We start from the raw sequence: 24,175 nt of genomic DNA, 5'->3' as shown, positions 1-24,175 counted from the left end.
GCTATTTTTGTGGGTGTTTTTGTTTTGTTTTGGTCCTGGGAATTGAATTTGTCCACTAAGCCACATCTCCAGACCTATTATTATTTTTTTATTTAGAAATATGGTGTCAAAAGTTGTTTAGTGCCTCACTGTTGCTGAGTCTGGCTTTGAACTCACAATCCTCCTATCTCAGCTTCCCGAGCTGCTGGGATAAGAGGTGTGCACCACTGTACCTGGCTCTGAATGGTTTTCTTCTATTGCCTTTGTTTTCATATCTTTAGGAGGCTTCCAAGTCTGAATTAGAGTACCTAATTCAGATTGCCAGGAGTGGGTTGATGGGCAGGTTAACAGGATCCACAGTTCTGTCTGGGTTCATTGATGTGGGGTTAAGAACTGTAGGGTAGATTCCTGATTGCAGTTTACTGCTGATTTGGAGGACAGAAAAAGTTGTCAGTAAACAGCTGGTCATCTGTATGGTGGTGTCATATACTGGGATAACAAAATGTTAACTTACATAGGACATAAGTTTACTAATTTTGTAACATAGAGAAAAAATTAAGAAGCATGGAAAAGGGAGAGAAATTACTGTAGGGTAGAATTGAGACCAGGAGAATAGTAACATATCTGTCATATTTTTTTAAAAACTAGTTTAAGTAGAATTCTTACCATAGTCTAAGGTTTTGGTATACTGAAATGCTTTGATGTTTCAGCTTTTGTGAAATGTACAACCTATGCAATTCAAATTTCTCTATACGCTGGTACCCTATCTTCATTTGCTAGTGTATTTTAGCTATTAGATATATAAGTGGCTTTGGTAGCACTAAAAGAATTCATCTTTGACTGGTATTGACTTGTAGGTGAGAATATACAAATGTGTGCTGAGATGATTCATCACCAGGATTGGGAACAGAATTTTGTGTCAAGTTATACTCTTTCAGAAGAGGATCAAAAAAGATTACAGAGTTTTCCTTAAATGTTGTGCATACATGAGGAGTGTCCCTAGGGTATGTCCTTAATTTCTCAGATATTCCCTTTAGGACTGACTGGACAGTGGCCAAGAACACACTATTCAACAAGATCCTCAAAGCCCTGCAGTCTGACCAACTTGCCCGCTTGGCCAACGAAGGGGTAAGAAATCAGAAATCTGCCAATGTGGGCTCTTCCTAGTTCAGGCCTCTATGACTGACTGATTTCTACCTACCTCCTATTTGCTAACTATGTGGAACTCTTGTTCCTTCTTCTTGTATTTTTCAGGCTTGTAATGAGCCAGTGCTGCATCATGTAGCTGTGGACAAGTGTGCAAGGCGGGTGCGGCAGGCCCTGGCCAGTGAGAGTAGGGACACCAAGATGATCCAGTGGCTGCACACGACCCTGATGGAGACCTTGAGTCTGCCCATGCTGGCTGCCTACATGGATGCTTTGCAGACACTGAAAGGGAAGGTAAGGCTATGGTTGGTGTCTGCCCTGTGCTGGGGGCCACCAGTCCCTGTGATGCATTCAGACATGGGGTTGGGTAAAGTCTTTACGTGGTCAGTTTGGAGGGCATGGCTAGCAGGTATGCTAATAAAAATAGGAGACAAGGTCTTGTTTTTACATTTGATCTGGTGTAATGTCTTTGTGCCATCTCCATAATGAGGTGCAGGGCCTGAAATCCAGAGGACTCATGGCCTGACAGCCCCTGGCTTATGTCATTACTGGATTTTATTTTCCTGCTCCCTCTGAAGTCTAACAACCTCCATCAGACCTTGATAGTTTTCATTCTCCAATCTTTAAAAACCTTTTTTCTTTCTTTCTGAAAAGGATCTCTAACATCTAAAAACCTTTTCCTTTCCCTAAGATCACTTTGACCTCTGTGGGCAGTGTGGAATACACAGATACTCCTTTGGAGTGTAAGCATCAGTGTATTAGAAACTCATATTTATACATCTGCAAGGTCACATCTTGTTGGACAGTAAAAGAACAGGATATGGTATAATTAATGATATATACACTATTGTTGGATATGTTTTTAGAACATAATAATAGGCTTCATTAACAAGCCACACTTGAAAGCTGTACTTTAGAAGAAAATTCAGGGTTTATTTAAATTTTCTTATTTATATAAGGATACAATTTCTTTATTTTGTTTATTTGTTTTTATGGAGTCCTCAGGATTGAACCCAGGGCCTTATATGTGCAAGGCAAGTGCTATTCCACTGAGCCAAAATACTAGTCCAGAAAAAGCAATTTTTAAAAAATTTTATGTATATATATATATATTTTTTTTTTCAGCAAATAGTCACTAGAAATTTTAGAAAATGCAGAAATACATATGCAAAAAGTCATGCGTAGTTCCACAGGAATTCTATGAACATTTGGAATGTTCATATCATCATACAGCCTTTTGTATAGTGCTGTATATATTTTGTTTTACATGTAGAATTTTAGCAAAATTCTTTTGTTCCTTGCTTTCTCTGTCTCTTTCTGTCTCTCTCTGTCTCTCAGTACTAGGGATTGAACCAAAGGATGCTGTATCACTGACCTGCATTTTATTTATTTACATTTTGAGACAGAGTCTCACAACTCTGGCTGGCCTCAAACTTATCATCCTTCATATCACTGTGATTGCAGCATGGCCACCATGCCTAGTGCTAATTATTTCTGTGGGTTGTATATTGTCTAGTATGTATTTGAAATTAACCCATGGTGGGCATGGTGGTACACACATGTAATCCCCGCAGCTTGGGAGGCTGAAACAGGAGGATTGTTAGTTCAAAGCCAGCCTCAAGCAACTATTGAGGCTTCAAGTAACTTCAGTAAGACAATATAAAAATAAAAAATAAAAATTGGTGATGTGTTTCTGTCTTTATGCATCCCTGAGTTCTATCAATGGTACCAAAAACTAGAAAATAATCCTAGATATTCAATCAGGTGGATAAATTATTTAACTGCTCCCTAACATATACCTTTAGATTGTTTATGTATTTTGATTATTATTAACAGATAACATGTCACTGGGTATAGATTATTTTTGATCTAATTTCTTGTTTTGGAACCAGGAATTGAACCAAGGCACACTTAACAACTGAGCCACATCAGGCCTTTTTAAATTTTTGAGACAGGTTCTCCTTGCTCAGTTGCTTAGGGCCTCACTCATTTGCTGAGGCTGGTTTGAACTCGCAATCCTCCTGCCTCTACCTCTCAAGGTGCTGGGAATACAGGTGTGTTCCACTATACCTGGATTGATATAATTCCTTTTAGAAGGTTCTCTAGTGAAATCATTTCGTACAGTGATGGGGATAAACTTAGGATCCAGATGCATTTTACCAGATTGATTTCAAAAGGAGCATACACACTCTTCTTGCATGCTGGGGGTTTACTTTTCATGCAGCCACTTATTTGTACCTTTGTTACACACTGAACCATCTCAAACTTTGTCTTTCTAGATCCCAACCTTGATTGACCGCATGCTTGTGTCACTCAACACAAAGACTGGGGCCAAAGGAACTGAGGTCTTGTCACTGCTGCTGAAAAGGCCCTGGGACCCTGCTGCAGGGGTGCTTCCTCATGACAAGCCAGTGAGTTGAGGGGCTCAGGCTTAAGTGTGGCAGTGAGATGTTCTGACTCGTAGCCTGTAGCCCTGGCTGGAGGAAGTTGTAACCTTTTCCATTAACCAGTTGTTTATTTGTGCCTAACATAGTTCTGAAAGCAATGGGTCATGGGTTGGGTGAGCAGCCATAAAAGCCACTCTTGATGGTTGTGGGTGAGACTCTCACTCACCAGGTGGGATTTTCTCTTTGCAGAGGAAACTCCCTGGCTTTCCTGATTTTTATCACCTCATCAGGCCCCTCTAACTCTGCATTCCCCACCTCACACTGCCACCGCTTCTGGAAATCTCAGCTGTGCTGTTTAGGCAAGGTTTGTTGGGGGCAAGAGGATGTCTCCACATGGGAATAAGATCTAGGAGGATGGAAGAGAAGAAACACAGGAGGGTGTAAAAATGGATGAACATGAAATGTAGAGCATCCCGTGACTCTTAATTGGTGTTCAGATACCACTTGCTGCATGGTTGAGGGATTCAGAGTAGGTTAAGTAGAATGGAGAGATTGGAACCTAGCACTTTGGTATAGCACCCTTCCTTCCTTTAGGTCATCCCTGTCGCCACCCATCTGCCAAAAAAAAATGGCAGTGGAGTGGGCCTTCTGCAGTGCCTTCAGCATATTATCGGGGCAGTGAGAAGCAAAGTTTTGGAGGTGAGAATGACCCTGTCTAGGGCGACCCTGGCACACCCCGAGTGACCGTGGTACACTCAGTGTGCTGGGGTGTTTATACCTGTCTGCAGCCTCCTTCTGACTGTCTTCTTTCCCTTCCTCTGAAGATTCACTGCCATTTCCCACACAAACCCATCATTTTGATTGGCTGGAACATGGGAGCTTTGGTGGCCTGTCAGGTAAGTGGTTTCTGTCTTATTTGGAGCTGTCTTGTAGGGCAGTACTGCTTGCTTATGATGGCCATCAAGGCCTTGACTTGTGTTTCAAGCCCAGTGCTAGATGCTTACCTGATTATTGCATTTTAAACTGTAGAAAACAAATTTTAGTGTTTTTTTTCACTTTACTATGGAAATTTTTCAGCAGGACCTAAAGTAGAGAGAAGCTAGTAGGTACACCACAGGGCCCCTTGCTCAACTTTACCTATAACCAACTCATGGCAGGCTTGCTTCATCTTTCCCCTTCCTGCTTCCTTTCTCACTCAGGTTAATTTGAACAAAATCCCTATATATTTTCTATAATTTATGTACATCAATCAGCATTTCAAAAACCAAACAAACAAAAATAACTTCTGAATTACTTTTTTTTAAACCACATGAAAGTACCATTTAATTTGCCCAACTGAAAAAATAAATCTCATAGGCACAAATCAATAGCTCTGGAATTTCATGCCGTGTTCATATTCTGTCCCTTTATAAGATATTGAGGAGTTTTTCCTTTGTCTTACATTGTATATCCACTAGTTTGTTTAAGTGCCTCTGACATGTCCAGAGCCCCAGTGCTGTCCAGTCTTGTGGAGTAGATACCTAGAGTCCAGAGAGGAAGACCACATCCACCTGACTCCTGCTCCCAGGGAAGTGAAATCAGCAGCTGTTCCACAAAATCTGGGATGTCTGGAGCAGAGAGATTCTATTCTACTTAAGGGAGAAAGGCAATGCCTTTACCGTTTTATGAACTCTTGGTGGAGAAAAGTGATGATGTCTCGGCCTAGGTTGACAAGGTTGAAGTAAGAAACCTCCCATCCTGTGCCATCTGAGGACCTGACTTCCCTTCATGGTAGCTCTCATGGGAGAGCACAACTTGTGTTAGGACAGAGGAAGGGGGAGAGGGAATGGCTGGTGGGTCTGCCAATCCCCTGAACACTGAGTAGGCTGAGGTACACTGAAGTCATCTTCCTGCAGACAGACTGTGCCATTGTCCAAAGGTGTTATTCATGGAATATGTCACTGCTGTTGTCTGCCTTGGGTTTCCTCTGTTCACTGTGTATGGCCCCCGGGGGGAAAGAGTAAGGTGAAGCTGGTGGCAGAGGTCATTCACAGTGGGGGCAGGGGCATCAGGAACACATCCTCATACATGCTGGGTCAGTTCTGCATGATTGTGAACTGGCCAGATCTAACCCTATACCCCTTATAGTATGGGGATGATCCCCTCTTGTATATGAAGACTCCAGTCCTCTTTGTTATTTATCAGAATTCCCTGAAGTGTCACCCTGAGGCCATGGAGGACTTCTGGGAGAAGATCTGTGCAGAAAACAGCTTGGTGATCATTGGGGGAGCTGATGATGATCTCATATGGGTAAGGTCCCCCTGGGGTTGTCAGAGTGTTGGAGGAATGCTGTATGGTGTTGCTGTAACTGTAGGCTAATCTGCTTAATCAGGTAATAGTAAGCAGTTATTTTTTAGTTAATTTTATATCTATAAAAATGTCACAAAATTGGGTACAAGAAAAATCTATATACCTCTAACCTGGATTTTTCAAATGTTGGCATAATATATAAATGGAGGATAATTCTCAAAGTCAGGAAATAAACATCACTATGGTGGCATTAGCTAATCTGTAGACTCAGATTTCATCAGTTGTCTCCCAAATGTTCATTTCTGGCCCTGGACTCAATCCAGGATTCCATGTGACTATGGTTGCCATCTTTCCTCAGTCTCCCCATCCCTACCCCATGAAACTGAGGACTGAGCCAAGAGGTAATCTACCACTGAGCTATACCTTTGCCCTTTTTTGTCTTTATTTAGTTTATTTTATTTTATTTTTGGTAGTAGGTATTTAACCCAGGCACACATTATCACTGAGCCACTTCTGCAGCCCCCCACCCCTTTAAAAAAATTTGTTTTGACATGGTCTCACTGAATTGCTTAGGGATTTGCTAAGTTGTTGAGGCTCACATTTAATTTTAGATCCCCCTGCCTTAGCCTCCCAAGCCAATGGAATTAAAGGTGGGTGCCATGACACCACATTTTTTTTTTTTAATTTTGAGACAAGGACTCTCTATGTTACTCAGACTGGACTCAACCTTGTTACCTAAGCCTCCTGAATTGCTGGGTTTACCAGTGTACACCACCATACTATGATCTTGACACTTTCAAAAATGACTGGCCATTTATTTTGTAGACTGTCCCCCAGTTTAGGTTTTTGACATTTTCTTCATGGTTATATTGAAGACATGTGTTTTTGGCAGAAATGCTTTTTTTTTTTTTTTTTTGGTGTGCATCTCTTTTATTACGTTACATTAATCAAATACTACTAAAGACATACATCTAAGAAAGTGTCACAATGATATTCTATAAAAACATTTTTTTAAAGAGAGTCCATCCTGACAGCTATATCAACTACATTGTTTTAAGTGATTGTCAGGCACACACTTCTCAGAAATTAAGACAATTTATGTATGTGCTCTTGAGTTCTCCTCTTCATCTGCCCATTTCTTTTACCCTAGTCCCTTGAAGGCTAGGTTTTTTTTAAAAAAAGTAATAATTTAATTGGAAAAAAATGCACAAACTCTCAAAAATCTGAGGGTAAATGATTTTTAAAAATTTTTTAAAGCAAGATATTCCATCTAATATTTAGAGTCCTCTTTTATAGAAAATCAAATTATCACTTAATAGTCTATTTAATGTTGAAATGAACACACATAAAAGCAAATAGATGAGGGACAAAATGGGCAATACCTTAGGATTTATAGACATCAAACTATGAGCAAGACATATGTAAGTATTAACCATTATAGTCAGCTATTCCAGAAAAATAGCAATACTATATTTAAAACTACAACCACTCTTGTCTTTACATAGCATGAGTTTTTTGTAGTTGTTGTTGTTGTTGTTGTTGTTGTTTGTTTGTTTTTGTAATGGAGGTTGAACCCAGGTGTACTTTACCACAAAGATACATCACCAGCACTTTTTATTGTTTTTTATTTTAAAACAAGGTCTCACTAAATTGGTAAGAATTGTGCTAAGCTGCTGAGACTGGCCTTGAATGTGTGATAATTCTTTTTTTTATTGGTTGTTCAAAACATTATAAAGCTCTTGACATATCATATTTCATACATTAGATTCAAGATGGTTATGAACTCCAAATTTTACCCCAAATATAGATTGCAGAATCACATAGGTTACACATCCACATTTTTACATAATGCCCTATTAGTGATTGTTGTATTCTGCTACCTTTCCTATCCTCTACTATCCCCCCTCCCCTCCCCTCAATCTTCTCTCCCTACCCCATTTACTATAATTCATTTCTCTCCTTGTTAATTTGCCCATTCCCCTCACAACCTCTTATATGTAATTTTGTATAACAATGGGGGTCTCCCTCCATTACCATGCAATTTCCTTTTCTTCTCCCTTTCCCTCCCACGTCATGTATCTGTTAAGTGTTAATCTTTTCTTCCTGCTCTTCCTCCCTGCTCTGTTCTTAGTTGTTCTCATTATATCAAAGAAGACATTTGGTATTTGTTATTTAGGGATTGGCTAGCTTCACTAAGCATAATCTGCTCTAGTGCCATCCATTTTCCTGCAAATTCTATGATTTTGTCATTTTTTAGTGCTGCATAATACTCCATGGTGTATAAATGCCACATTTTTTTTATCCATTCATCTATTGAAGGGCAACTAGGTTGGTTCCACAGTCTAGCAATTGTGAATTCTGCTGCTATGAACATCAATGTAGCAGTATCCCTTTAGTACGCTCTTTTAAGGTCTTCAGGGAATAGTCCGAGAAGGGCAATAGCTGGCTCAAATGGTGGTTCCATTCCCAGCTTTCCCAGGGATCTCCATCCAGCTTTCCAGATTGGCCATACCAGTTTGCAGTCCCACCAGCAATGTAAAAGAGTACCCTTTTCCCCACATCCTCTCCAGCACTTGTTGTTGTTTGATTTCATAATGGCTGCCAATCTTACTGGAGTGAGATGATATCTTAGGGTGGTTTTGATTTGCATTTCTCTGACTGCTAGAGATGGTGAGCATTTTTTCATGTACTTGTTGATTGATTGTATGTCTTCCTCAGAGAAGTGTCTGTTCAGGTCTTTGGCCCATTTGTTGATTGGGTTATTTGTTTTCTTATTGTTTAATTTTTTGAGTTCTTTGTATACTCTGGATATTAGGGCTCTATCTGAAGTGTGAGAAGTAAAAATTTGTTCCCATGATGTAGGCTCCCTATTTACCTCTTTTATTGTTTCTCTTGCTGAGAGAAAACTTTTCAGTTTAAGTAAGTCCCATTTGTTGATTCTTGTTATTAACTTTTGTGCTGTGGGTGTCCTATTAAGGAATTTGGAGCCCGACCCCACAATATGTAGATCGGAGCCAACTTTTTCTTCTATCAGATGCAAAGTCTCTGATTTGATATCTAGCTCCATGAGCCACTTTGAGTTAACTTTTGTGCATGGTGAGAGGAGGGGATTCAGTTTCATTTTGTTGCATATGGATCTCCAGTTTTCCCAACACCATTTGTTGAAGATGCTATCCTCCCTCCATTGCATGCTTTTAGCTCCTTTATCAAATATAAGGTAGTTGTAGCTTTGTGGATTAGTCTCTGTGTCCTCTATTCTGTACCATTGGTCCACCCGCCTGATTTGGTACCAGTACCATGCTGTTTTTGTTACTATTGCTCTATAATATAGTTTTAAATCTGGTATCGCTATACCGCCTGATTCACACTTCCTGCTTAGAATTGCTTTTGCTATTCTGGGTCTTTTATTTCTCCATATGAATTTCATGATTGCTTTATCTATTTCTACAAGAAATGCCGTTGGGATTTTGATTGGCATTGCATTAAACCTATAGAGAACTTTTGGTAATATCGCCATTTTGATTATGTTAGTTCTGCCTATCCATGAACAGGGTATATTTTTCCATCTTCTAAGATCTTCTTCTACTTCTCATTAGGGTTTTGTAGTTTTCATTGTAAAAATCTTTCACCTCTTTTGTTAGGTTGATTCCCAAGTTTTTTTTTTTTTTTTTTTGAGGATATTGTGAATGGAGTGTTTTTCCTCATTTCCGTTTCAGAAGTTTTGTTGCTGATATACAGAAATGCCTTTGATTTATGCGTGTTGATTTTATATCCTGCCACTTTGCTGAATTCATTTATTAGTTCTAGTAGTTTTTTTGGAGACCCTTTTGGGTCTTCTAGGTATAGAATCATGTTGTCCGCAAATAGTGATAATTTAAGTTCTTCCTTTCCTATTTTTATGCCTTTAATTTCTTTCATCTGTCTAATTGCTCTGGCCAGTGTTTTGAGAACTATATTGAATAGAAGTGGTGATAGAGGGCATCCCTGTCTTGTTCCAGATTTTAGGGGGAATGCCTTCAATTTTTCTCCATTGAGAATGATGCTAGCCTGAGGCTTAGCATAGATAGCTTTTACAATGTCGAGGTAAGTTCCTGTTATCCCTAATTTTTCTAATGTTTTGAACATAAAGGGATGCTGTACTTTGTCGAATGCTTTTTCTGCGTCTATTGAAATGATCATATGGTTCTTATCTTTAAGTCTATTGATGTGGTGAATAACATTTATTGATTTCCATATATTGAACCATCCTTGCATCCCAGGGATGAATCCTACTTGATCATGGTGCACAATTTTTTTGATGTGCCTTTGTATCCAATTCGCCAGAATTTTATTGAGGATTTTTGCATCTAGGTTCATCAGAGATATTGGTCTGTAGTTTTCTTTCTTTGAGGTGTCTTTGTCTGGTTTTGGAATCAGGGTGATGTTGGCATCATAAAATGAATTTGGCAGAGCTCTCTCTTTTTCTATTTCCTGAAATAACTTGAAAAGTATTGGTATTAATTCTTCCTTATAGGTTTTGTAAAACTCCGCTGAATACCCATTCGGTCCTGGGCTTTTCTTGGTTGGAAGTCTTTTGATTGCTTCTTCTATTTCATCTATTGATATTGGTCTGTTTAAGTTGTGAGTATCCTCCTGACTCAGTCTGGGCAAATCATATGACTTAAGAAATTTATCGATGTCTTCACTGTCTTCTATTTTATTGGAATATAGGTTTTCAAAATAATTTCTAAATGTCTTCTGTATTTCTGTAGCATCTGTTGTGATATTGCCTTTTTCATCCCGTAAGTTAGTAATTTGAGTTCTCTCTCTTTTTCTCTTCATTAGCATGGCTAAGGGTCTGTCGATCTTATTTATTTTTTCAAAGAACCAACTTTTAGTTTTGTTAATTTTTTCAATAGTCTCTTTTATTTCAATTTCATTGATTTCCGCTCTGATTTTAATTATTTCTTGTCTTCTGCTACTTTTTCTGTTGTTTTGTTCTTCCTTTTCTAGGGATTTGAGATGAAGTGTGAGCTCATTTATTTGTTGGTTTTTCCTTTTTTTGAGGAATGACCTCCAAGCGATGAATTTCCCTCTTAAAATTGCTTTCATTGTGTCCCATAGATTCCAATATGTTGTGTCTGTATTTTCATTTATCTCTAAGAATTTTTTGATTTCCTCCTTTATGTCTTCTGTAACCCATTGATCATTCAGTAACATATTGTTCATTTTCCATGTGATGTAAGATTTTTCCTTCCTTCTTTTATCATTGATTTCCAGTTTCATTCCATTATGATCAGATAAAATGCATGTTATTATCTCCACCCCTGTATATTTACTGAGGGTTTTCCTATGGCATATTATATGGTCTCCTTTTGGGAAGGATCCATGTGCTGCTGAGAAGAAAGTATATCCACTTGATGATGGTTGATATATTCTATATATGTCAGTTAGGTCTAGGTTGTTGATTGTGATATTGAGTTCTATAGTTTCTTTATTCAACTTTTGTTTGGAGGATCTGTCCAATGGTGAGAGAGGTGTGTTGAAGTCACCGATAATTATTGTGTTGTGGTCTATTTGATTCTTGAACTTGAGGAGAATTTGTTTTATGAATGTCGCAGCACAATTATTTGGTGCATAGATATTGATAATTGTTATGTCTTGTTGGTGAATGGTTCCTTTTAACAGTATATAATGTCCTTTTTTATCCCTTTTGATTAACTTAGTCTTGAAGTCAATTTTATTTGATATGAGAATGGCCACCCCTGCTTGCTTACGAGGACCTTGTGCGTAGTATATTTTTTCCCAACCTTTCACCTTCAGCCTGTGTATGTCTTTTCCAATCAGATGTGTCTCCTGGAGGCAGCATATTGTTGGATTTGTTTTTTTAATCCATGTTACCAGCCTATGTCGCTTTATTGGAGAATTTAAGCCATTAACGTTTAGAGTTACTATTGATATATGGTTTGTACTACCAGCCATATTTGTTTATCTTTTTTTTTAATTTAGTTTGTTTCTCCATGGTTAGCTTTCCTCCCACCCTCTGTCATTATAGAGGCACTTCCCACTGATGGTTTTGGTTATTGTTTTTCATTTCTTCCTCGTGTAGTGTTTTGCTCCAGATGCTTTGCAATGCTGGTTTTCTGGCTGCAAATTCTTTTAGCTTTTGTTTATCATGAAATATTTTTATTTCGTTGTCATACCTGAAGCTTAATTTTGCTGGATACAGAATACTTGGTTGGCATCCATTGTCCTTCAGTGTTTGAAATACGTTGTTCCAGGATCTTCTTGCTTTCAGTGTCTGTGATGAAAAATCCATTGTTAACCTTAATGGTTTACTCCTGAATGTAATCTACCTCCTTTCTCTTGAAACTTTTAATATTTTCTCCTTGTTCTGTATATTGGATATCTTTATAACAATGTGTTTTGGCATTGGTCTACTGTGATTTTGTGTGCTCGGTGTTCTGTATGCATCCACAATTTGTATATCCGTTTCCTTTTTTATTTCTGGAAAGTTTTCTGTAATTATTTCATTCAGCAGGTTACTCATTCCCTTGGTGTGAATCTCTGTACCTTCTTCTATCCTGATGACTCTTAGGTTTGGTTTTTTTATGTTATCCCATATCTCTTGGATGTTTTTCTCGTGATTTTTAACCAGCCTTTCTGAATTGGCTAGGCTCTTTTCAAGATGATATATTTTGTCTTCATTATTTGACGTTCTGGCTTCTACTTGCTCCACTCTGTTAGTGATACTCTCAATTGAGTTTTTAATTTGGTTTATCGTTTCCTTCATTTCTAGAATTATTGTTTGATTTTTTTTTATAAACTCTATCTCCTGATAAAGATGCTTAACTTCTTCTTTTATCTGTTTATGTAATTCATTTTCAAAGTGTTCTTTCACTGTTTGGATTTGCTGTCTCGTATTCTCTTTAAGGTTTCATTCCATCTGTCTAAGGTATTCCTTGAGTTCTTTATATGACCATTTTTCTGCTGACTCTAGGTCCGCCTGAATATTTAGGCTGTCCTGCATTGTTTGTACTCCTTTTCTTCCTTGCTTTTTTATGCTGCTCATATTACTTCTTGATCTGTTTAATTGCTGAGTTACTGTTTACTCTTATAAATTTATTTGATGCTTGGGAGAAAAGATATTAGAAGCGAAGGGAAGAAGTCACTAAAGAGAATGAGAGTAGGCAGGTGGAATTCAAGGAAGGGGAAATAAGAAAATTGAAAAGAAATGAAAAGACAAAAGAAACAAAAACAAAAAAATTAGAAAATAAAAAAAGAAAGAAAAGAAGAGAAAAAGAATTTTTTTACAAAAATAATAATGTTAATAATAAAAAATGAATATTAAAACTTAAAAAATAATAATTAAATTAAAAAAATTAAAAAGAAATTAAAAACATTGAAAAAAAGTTAAAGAACAACAACATATTAAAATTTAAAATTAAAGAAAAAGAAAAAAAGAAAAAGAAAAAAAATGAATAATAATAATAAATGCAGTCTTAGAGTTCGATTGACTTCTCTTCCAGTAGGTGGAGCTGTGCCCACTGGGCCAAGCTTCTCCTCTCAATAGGTGGGAATCATTCACATTGCAGCAGCTCTTTCTCCCAGACTGGGCAGGTCTCCAACCCTGAGTATCTAGGGCCTTCTATTGTGTTTCCTCAAGCCAGGCCGCACTCAGCTGTGATGCTCACCACAATACTGGCTACACGCCAGGCCTGCTGTTCCTGGGAGCCCTGTCCCACTGTTTTCAATGCAGTTATCTCCTCCTCCCATTACCTCAGTTCTCTGCCAAGGTGGTATCCCATGCAAATGGTGACCATTCGTTCCCTATGTCGGGTGACCAACGCAACGGGTGGGTCCTGACTGTCTCTCCCAATCCCCGTTTCAAACCTGTGGCCACTGCCTATGAAGGCTCGGTTGACTTTTACCTCTGTAAGTTCATAAGGGCCAATCAGTTATTTCAGCCGAATAGTTAGTGCTGAGTCACTGGAAGCGAGCGAACCGGAGCTTGAATGCAGCCGATCTGGGCTCAGTGTGTGTGTTCTGTGGAGCCCTGACTTTACACCCCAGATCCACGTCAGCTCAGGATTGCCTAGTGATCCTGAGCAAACAGCATTTAGACAATTTACGGCTCCTGCAGTTGAAGTTGTCAGAGACTTGATCTCTCCGCACCTGCCACCATGTTATATCTCCTCAATGGTATTCATGTTACCCTTACAGCTTCCTGGCTTAAGCAAGTTATTGGGATTATACAAACTGCTGCTTCTGTTTCCAGTCCAGATTTCTAGAAATAAAACCCTGCCACCATTGCCTCCGCCTCTGGGTTTCGCTCACGGGAGCCGTGCTTGTCTGTGACCGTATCAGAGCCCCCGCGGCCGTGGCCTCCGCAGCTCTCAGCCCGGTGCCGGCCCCGGGACCCAAGTGGCTGCCGCCGCGGCTCTCCACCTTCCCCCTCCGGAGCACTGGGCCCCTCGCAGGGGGGTGCAGAACGACCCCAGTGCAGGCTCTGCCTGAAGGTGCAGCAGCGAACAGGCGACCAAGGCGCAGCTTTCGGAGAACAGAACTCGACAGGCAGCCCAGCTCCAACCTCTAGATGCGGCTGCTGGACAATGTATACAGAGACATCAACACCGTGATCCGAAAGCAAATGGCGGCTCCCGCGGAGTGGATTTTCAGCAGCGAAACCACAGCCCGGCTCTTTTTCGATCTCTTTGTTCTGCCTGCTGCTTAGCAAAGTGGTCCACTACAGATTAATGGTGAAAGGAGCTCTAACAAGCTGCGCAAAATCTCGATTAAAGCTGCTGCTCTGAGTACCATGCTCAACACTTCAACAACCTCTGTACGCAGCGGCCATCTTCCTGTCGAATGTGTCAGAAATGCTTCTTGACTTTTCTCATAGATTCCCATAACAGGATTCCTGTTGGTTTGTCTTATCACCACTGATAATCCCTTGCTCATGTGGTTATCATTGATTTATTAATTATTGATTTCCCTTAGTAATAGGGAGAAGGTCCTTGGGACACTGTAAAATATGCTTTTGTCAATGTAGTTTCACTGGAGTTTGCATTTTTAAATGCCCTATTGAGGATTATATACCCTGTTGAGGATGAATGAATGTAGATATTATTCGTATGAAAACTTTTTTTGATGTATTTTGGAGTACAAGCACAGCTGAAATTAGGAATGAGTTGGCTGTTCTTTACTTATGATGCTGGAGTGCAGACAGCTTTAGTTATGTTGACATGGAATATACTGAAAATGAGGGTGTGGTTTTTATTGACATTGTTTTTCTTAGTAATTCAGATATTCTCATCTACATGAGAAAGAGATGATTTGCTGTAGGGAGTAGAGGGAGTTAGGACTACTGTTCCTCAGAGTTACCTTGTGGGATTCTTAAACATTTGCCTCATTTTTTTAAATTTTTTATTTTTATTTTGCAGTACTGGGGATTGAACCCAGGGATTCTCCACAACCTAGCTGTATCTCCAGCACTTTTAATTTTTGATCATGATGAAGGGTATAACTAATTTGCTGAGCTAGATCTCAGACTTTCAATCTTAAGGCTCTGTCTCCTCAGTAGTTGGGATTACAGGTGTTGCTGCATACCTGGCTGCATGGTGCTGAGAGTGTTGGACAGATAACATTAATAATGTCCCCTTTGCTTAGAAATTTGGGCACTCACTGTCTTCATCTGAATGTTGGGACCTGATTTTCTCTTTGTCAGGATTCCCAATCAGAAGTTGGGGGTTTTAAGGCTAGTTTTCAAAGTAGGGAATCCAGTCAACATAGTCATTTTCTCTTATCCCGTAGAACTAGCCTAGGACCCCCTTACATCTTGTAAACTATTAACCTCAGGGTTGGAGGCTGGGCCAAGTGACCTCTCAGTGAGGCCTAGCAGTCCAGATGGACTTCACCTGTTCAGACTGAGGTGTGGTATTTGTGGAGGGGATGAAGCAGGCACCATGCTTAATTTTCCACATGGATTGTTTTGTTCAATCCCATGACTACCTGAATGAGGTATTATGATTCTCCCTTTTTGCAATGTGAAAACAGGCTCAAGAAAGGTTGCATCACCTGCCTGAGGGCTAATAAATGCTGTTTCATTGGTGCAGAGAATGACAGATGAAAAATCCTTTCTTATTTTCATAGGATGCTATGGATTATTTTATAAGAATTTTCTTCTTTCTGTCTCTTAGAATAAGCAAGGCAAAGAAGAAATCAGAAGGGTTGTCTCAAAGGATGGTGGACAGATGTATTCAGGTGAACACTTGTCTCATTTGTCTCATGTTTCTCTCAGCAAGGCCCTCTTCTTTTGCCATTGAGGTTCAGCCTTGTTGGCAGCAGCTTGCTGAATGGTGTGGGAGTATCCAAGAGGGCTTCTGATAGGCCTAAATCATAAGTAAAAGAGAGTGGCAACCTTAAAGGAGGGTGAACCAGTAAGAGAGAGGGTCTGTGGGAGAATGGTGGAGGGTATGTATAGAGGCACCTGGCTGTTTGGGAAGGCTGGGTTTTGTTGCAGGCACTGTGAGATGGGGAACAGCAGCAGCACACCTGAAACAGAAGCAATGGAGGAGTCACATTAGCTTCACATTGTCTGGTGGTTCCTGTTGTCAGGTGGAGGACCCATCTGCCTGGCTTCTTTTTGTACTAGGATGAGATTGTTGACTTCCTGATGGGAGTGCTTACTTGCTGTAAGGGTCTCGAGGGCTGTGAGCCTTGGCATCAGGATGCTAAGAAGAAGCCTCATGATGTGGCCTGCAGAGACTTGGCATTTGAAGTCCTTGAGTGGGGCAGTCAATCTGCTTCCCCAGCTGCCATGCTGCCCTCCTCACCCTTGCGCTCAGAGGTAGAGTGGGTGGGGAGGGAGCACTCTTGGTGGTTGTGAGGACCTCACAGTGGGCTCTCCAACCTTCTGGGGATGCCTTTGAGTTCTTCTGAGGAAGCTCTAGGGGCTCCTGCTGACTGTGGTCAAACCCAGGCAGACTTGACTCATCTCTTGGCCTTCTCACTCCTGAGGATCTTTCCAGAGTGTCCAGTAGCCACACCTCCCATTCCATGACCATCATGCCCACAATGACCTCTGCTCAGAAGTCAAGAACAGGTGCTCCCAGATGCCCAAGAGAGATGTGCAGTGTAAAGAATCTATGCTGACCCACAAACCAGCCCAGGGTATAGGCTCAGGGACCTCTCTCAGATTCTTTATACTGCAGTGGTTTCACATGGCAGTTAGAAAGCACTGGGTCTGCAGCTTTGCTCAGGAGGATACGAGAGGCTCCTTTCCCACCTTCCTGTCCAGGCAGAATTAGGTTGCAATGAGTGGCTGTTGTGCCTGCAGCTTTCAGAAAGCAAATGGGGAGGCAGAGGTGTGGAGGACACAGGCAAGGAATCAACCAAAGGCAGTGGGCACAGCACACAAAGGAGCAGCAGAGCAAGAGCCACAATGAAAGATCCAGTAGGAGAGAAGGAGGAAAACACCAGGTGAAACAACCACAAAAGTGCTCTTGAGTTAAATCCCCAATACTCCACCAAAAAAGAATTTTAGTCTTTTCCTTTAATACTTTCAGAGTATAATCTGAAAAGTCAGCTGCTCTTGAGGTTCCCTAATATGTGGTAAATTCTTGTTTCTGTCTTTCAGATCATCTTGGTTTTTAATTTCTGACTATAGTGTGTCTCAGTGTGGAGCCCATCAATCCTAATTAAGGAGGAGGCAGAGTGGGACATTAGAAATAGGATTAACTTTCAAGTTTTTCCTACTTACATTTTTTTGAGTTTCTTGTATGTATAGGTTAATCTCTTTCATTGAAATAAGAAACTTTGGACTTTTACAATTTTTAAAAATATTTCCTTTGTCATGATTTGGGTGTTAGATGCCCACCAATAATTTGTTGAAGGCTTGATCTCCAAGCAGCAATGTTCAGAGGGGAGAAATATTGGGTGGGGGGATTGAATCCTGAGAGCATTTACCTCATGAATAGATTAATTCATGGATGGATTCAAAATTAATGGGCTATCCAGAGGCCATGGAGACTTTGGAGGTGGAAACTTATTGGAGAAAGGTTACTGTGGGTGTGTTCACAAAGAGGATATTTTGTCCTTGATCCCATCCTCTTTATGCTACCTGGCCACCACGACATGAGCATCCTCCTCTGACATATGCTCCTGCACTTTGATGTTTTGCCTCATGACAGATCCCAAAAGGGTGAAATCAAGTGACTATGGACTGGAAACTTTGAAATTTGTGGTTCAAAATAAACCTTTCCTCCTTTAAAATTGTTTATCTCAGATATTTTATCACAACAGCAGAAAGATGACTAACAAACCTTTTGTCTATCTCTTCTCCTGGCATTTCCACTACATGTATACTGGTGGACTCACTGATAACTCATAAGTCTCTGAGGCTTTGTTCCTTTTTTCTTTCTATTTGTTAGACTACATAATCTCTATTCTCATATCTTCCAGTACATTAACCCTTTCTTCTGCCAGATCAAATGCATTGTTGAGTCTTTCAGTGTACTTTTTATTTCATGTATTTTAGTTTTCAACTCTAGAATTTCTATTTTTTTAATATTTTCTGTCTTTCTCTACTTGGTGAGATATCACTAACATACTATTAAAAAATTCTTTCCACAGGATTTCCTTTTACTTTTTGTCTTGAGAATTGAACCAAGGAACTTCTATGCTAAGCACAAGCTTTACTTCTGAGCTATGCTCCCAGCCTTTTGTATTCTTTGATCATATTTATAGTAGCTAACTTGAAGTCAATGTCTAAGAAATCCCATCATCTGAGTTCCCTCAGAGACAGTTTCTGGTGGCTAATAATTTGTGCAAGTTTTTTCTTTCTTTATATGTTTTATGATTTAAAATTTAGTTTTTAGTAACATTATTTGGCAATTCTGAAAAGTAAAAATTCTATCCTCCAAGGTTTGTTGTTGTTGTTGCTGTTTGTTTTAGTGACATTCCTGGGATAAATCTGTAGTATATATTTCCTGTAACATGCAGCCAAATGAAATCTTTCTTCAGTTAGTGATTTATAATACTTGGACAAAGATTTCCTAAGCCCCTTTACCTTGCAAACTTTCACCCATTGTCAAGGAGTTTACCTTCAGTCCCCTGGAAGTTTTCAACTCTTTCTTGGTACTTACTTCCTGCCTATACATGGCCTCAAGATCAGCAAGAAATTGGAAACCTTCCTTGGTCTTTCTTGAGCATATCATAGATTTTTGGATCCCTAGAAATATATTAGAATTTTCAAAGTTTTTTTTTTTTTTTTTTTTTTTTAATATCTTACTGCTGGCACAAATCACGAGCCACTCAAACAGGAACAAACTTTATTTCCGAACTCCCATGTATGCCACCCACGTGGCTTTCTTCCAGGTCACACCACACCAACTGGAACTCCCTCCCCCGGGCTGCACACCAGCACTCACTCTTGAAACCCAGAACTCAAAAGGAACTCCAAAGTATCCGGTGCTGGATGCAGCAAGAGCCATACTATTACTGGAAAGTAAAGGTCTAATATACAATTGAATCAATCCAGCATCATCGTAATGTCTCGCCTCTCAACTATTACTTCTGGCAAAATGCTAGGGGTCATTCTGACTTCGCTGTGGCTCTCAACATCTTACCTCCTTAATCATCTGTTTAACTTCATGGCCAGCACTTTGTTTGCTCCAGCTGGTATCAGTGTATTTAGACAGCTGTGATGTTAAGCAATTGAAGCTTATTGAGACTGACAAACATCCTGGCGATAGGAATTTTCCATGCAGAGAGCCCCAAATAGGATTAATAATGTCCTAGGTGTGGGGGCTTTTCCATGGAGAGAGCTCCATGTTGGGATAAATAACAACATACTGTTAATGAGTTTTATCAGGCAACTGTACCAATCTCCTTGGTATTGGCAATTGAACCCAGGGGAATTACCACTGAACAACATCCCTCGTCATAATTGAAATTGAGACTGGATCTCACTAAGTTACTTAAGGCCTTGCTAAGTTTCTGAGGCTCATCTTCAACTTGTGATCCTCCTCCTTCAGCCTCCCAAGTTGTGATTACAGGTGTGTGTCATAGAGCCCAGTTACAGGCAATATTTTGGGGGATGGAGCTTTCTAAGAAGTTTACACCTCAATCTTTTCTTTCTACCCCTGGAGTTTTTTTTTCTTTCTTTTTCTTTCCTTTCCTTTTCTTTACTTTCTTTTTTTTTTTTTTGAATAATAGGGATTGAATCCAGGACACTACTGTAGATCTTGATACCCAGCATAAAATAACTCACTCTCTCTCTCTCTCTCTCTCTCTCTCTCTCTCTCTCTCTCTCTCTCCCACATACACACAACTTTATGAATCACTCCAAATTGCGGTGGGATGGGTACCTTTGGAAAAAGCCAGTGGGAAGACAGGACTCACCTTAAACCCTGGTGCCTGGCTTGTTCTCTAGGTCCCTTCCCTTGGGAGATGCCATATTTTGAGCACCTTGAAGATCGAAGTTGCATAGTTCCTTGAAACTTAACAGCAAGAATATTATCCTATTTTTACTTTACAGATAAATTGAAGCTCAAAAAGGTCAAGTCATGTCCTTAAGGTTAGAACACCCTGGGTGACAGAGAGAAATCCTACTTTAGAGTGCAGGATACTCTGATGTTGCCCATCTCAACATCCTGACTCTCCAGCTAGTGATGGGGTGGCAGAGAAGCCAGTGATGGTGGTGTCCATCATTATAATTTTTGAGCATAGTAAGTTTGATCCTCCTATTTTATAGCCCTCTTACCCAGGAAATTACCCTTTAGAGGCAGTCACAGAGAAAAGAACAAGAGTAAAGTCATAGATATGGTTTCCCCTGATACTCACCTGCTGAAGTGGCTCACAGGTTACTCCTGCCGTTCTAGGGCCAGAGCTTCCAGGCAGTGCACCAAAACTCACGATTGCTAGATTAAGTCTGCCTGAGACTTGTTGGCTGGTGCTATTTGACCATCCACTATACATGCTCAGCTCAGTAGAGCCAACACATGGGCCTAGGTGCCTTGAGCCCATGCAGTCCACTACAAGTCAAGGGTGGTCCAGGGAGGGCAGGTTGGCAGGTCACCAAATGCCCTGGCATCCTGACAAGTCTAGAACTTGAACTCTTCCCACTGAGCAAAAAAAGAACATAGTCATTATCAAAAAAGTCATAGTAGACATACTTTATTGTGGTATTTCATAATTGTTAAGCAAATCATAACTACAGCACATTTTCAAATGAGGAATCATCTATGCCATATAATCTCATCACAATCTCACAAGCACTCTGAGAGATAACCACAGATCACTTCTGGGGTGTGTTGAGGGAGATGACCCAGTAAGTTCCACTGACATGGCTCTCTGCTCCAGGTCTTCAACACCCTAGGTCTGCAGGACAGATTTAACAACCGTGGCTGTAAAATGAGAAATCAGGCTATCCCCTCTGTACACACCAAAGCAAGAGGGGTCTATTTTGGTATGGGCAGAAAGGTTTCTCATTGCTACAATGGCCCCAGTTCAAATTTCCACTGGAGAAAGAGTAGTACAATGACCACCAGCCCCTTTTTCCCTCTGTCCTACTTGCTGCTGGCCAGGCTCCATGACCTTTGGCCATGATGAAGGCATGGCTGCATCTGCTTCCTCTAAAGAAATAGATCCAATCTGCTAACCTGGGAGCCTCTCTTATGAGCTATCCCCAGATCTCAGTGATCACAGTGTGGCTGTTGCCTTCATATGAGTGACACACAGGACACAAAGCAGTGTCCTTGAAGATCCACTGGGTGCAAGAGCTGCAGAAGTGTGAGTGGCCACAAGAGTCAAGACAGGTGCTGGCAACATGGTGGAAGCAGATGATGCACTTGTCCCCAGTGTGATTTGGAAAGAAGAGAACATACAGAGGGGGTCATGGGAGGCAAGGGGTTGGCCACTACTCATGATCTGATCACAGGGCTGAGAAGTGTGCTGTCTTCTGAGTATGACCTCATGTGAAAATTCCAGGAAGGAAACTGTAATACATATAGTTGTCCTTCCATAGCCTAACTTTTGCATCCCATGGTTACCTGTGGCCTGAAAATATTAAATGGAAACATCCAGAAAAAAAGATAGTTTTAAATGATTGGTGCTACGCTATGCCATCTACTTGTCCTATTTTATTATTTGTTAACGTTAATCTCTTACTAAGTTCATAAATTCAACTTCTTCATAGGCATGTGTAGGAAAAAAAACCCAAGTATATAGGGCTACCCATTGTTTCAGGATTCAGAGGGACACATGAAACATGCCCCTAGGAGTAAAAAGATCATGAAATTCCAATTTTCATAAAAGGAAAACAAAGTTCAGCACTTCTTCATCTGCACATGTGTGCACACCTATGATAAAAATAGTGGAAAGAATCCACCAAGAGTTGATGGTTGAAAAGAATTTTTTTTCTTAGCTAGACAGTGATCCATACCTGTAATCCCAGTGGTTCAGGAGGCTGAGGCAGTTGGATTCAAATTTAACATCAGTCTAAGCAATTTAGTGAGGCATTAAGCAGCTTAGCAAGACCTGGCTAAAATTTAAAAAATGGATGGGGATATGGCTCAGTGGTTAAGTGCCCCTAGGGTCAATCCCTGGTAACATTAGAAAAATATCTTTATCCCTTAATCTTATTTCTACTTGGAAAAGTCTTACAATGAATGCGGACTTGTTTTCTACATCAAAAGCATAGCTCATGATGATGCTCTAACAAGAGCACTGTCACTCATAAAGCATGCCATTGCTCTAGAAGGCACAACTTCTAGGTCTCTAGCAGGCAGAATTGTGATTGGGGGGCCAAATTCTGTGGAAGACCTGGCCCAGGAGTCAGAATGACTTGATGTCTGAGAAATCAGGGCTTGGGCTTCCTCACACCTCACTCCATGGATGGGTGCTGGGGTTTGGGTAGTCCACTAACCCTCAGGCTCAGGCACAGACTCCTCATTAAGGACCGCTAGTATGGCTGTGGAACACAGGCTGGCTGTGAGCTCTGAGAAAGAGAGGGAGTGTCAGGACTATGTGTGTAGCCCTAGGCGCTCCATTCCACCTGTTCCTGCTGAAAAGCATGCATTTCCCTCTCCCCAGCCCTGTCCTGCCACAGCCTGTGCTGTGTCTCACCCAGTATATGCATGGCCACCACCACCACCCAGAAGCAGACAACATTCCCGGAGAGCCCAACACCTCAGGCAACACCTTTGCCCACGTTGCTCTCTGCTACTCCAGGTCCTGGCACAAGAAGGGCGGCAGGCTGCAGACTGACTTGCCACATGAGGCCCACACGAAGGTCACCACACCAGCTGCCTTTTGTGGCACTTGCTGATAAATGGATGGAAATGGAAAACAACAAGATTCATAAGGTGAAAGGTTAAATGCTTCTCTCATATGGGGAAGCTAGAGTGAAAGAGGCTGATCAAAGCAGAGGAAAGCCTGTGATAGTGGATGGGCCACCAGTGGAGTGGAAAAAGATTGTCAGAGGAAGGTGGAGGGATAGAGAAAGAGAGGTATTGTGGAATGAAATGGACTGAATTATATTTATATATGAATATACAACAGTGAATTTCAACTTTATGTACATCTATAAAACACCAGTTTGAAAACTAATAAATTAATAAACAGAAGACCAGTAGAGGAAGGAGAGAGGAAGAGAATACTATGTCGTTTCACCATACAATAGCATTTGGATTTCTCCCTTCTGTTTTAACATTTGGTATTTCATAGCTCTATATAGCAGCTCACATTTAAGAAATATCCACCATGTCCTAGCCACAGTGATACAGTCTTCATTAGATACCTCTATGACCTTATTAGGCAAGACTTTTTTTTCTCATATGCATTTTACAGATAAAGAAACAGAAGACGAACCATGTAAACTAGAAGGGACAGTTGTGGATTTTGTAGAATTCATCTATCTGTGATCTTTTCAATATTCCCTTTGCTATACAATCTATATAATCAAATATATGTCCACCAGTTTATCCAGTCTCATACAGTAGGATACTTGGGTTGCCCCTAATATCTCTGATTGTGAATAATATTGATAAAGTTAGGACTATTACTGTTTTCCCAAAGTTTTCCTTAGAAATGGAATTTCTAGTGAAAAACCAAACACTTAGTATGATTTAGCATGTCCTATGTATGCATGAATTAGCAATAACCATACCTATTTTAGTTACTGTTCTAATTTCCCATTCCTGCAAAGCACTGTTTTCTTCCAAGAGAATATCATATCCATTTATGCTACCAGCTGAGATTCAGAATGCTCATCCCCCAGTGCTTTCCCCAACCCCATCAAAGTTCAGGTTCAAATTTTCTTACTTTTTCTCCTCTGTGAAAACTATCAATTATTTATTCTAAAGAATATTCTGACACATTTTGAAGACCCAAGT

At 40.3% G+C, this 24,175-nt stretch overlaps 1 pseudogene; it reads left to right on the top strand.

The window, feature by feature from the left end:
• Positions 1-23,158, top strand: part of LOC143410644 (KAT8 regulatory NSL complex subunit 3-like) — a 31,268-nt pseudogene extending 8,110 nt beyond the window's left edge.
• Positions 23,159-24,175: the final 1,017 nt, after the last annotated feature.

This window comes from Callospermophilus lateralis, chromosome 11, assembly GCF_048772815.1.
Source record: "Callospermophilus lateralis isolate mCalLat2 chromosome 11, mCalLat2.hap1, whole genome shotgun sequence".
In the NCBI taxonomy this organism is placed as follows: domain Eukaryota; kingdom Metazoa; phylum Chordata; class Mammalia; order Rodentia; family Sciuridae; genus Callospermophilus; species Callospermophilus lateralis.
This window is presented reverse-complemented; position numbering and strand designations above follow the sequence as displayed.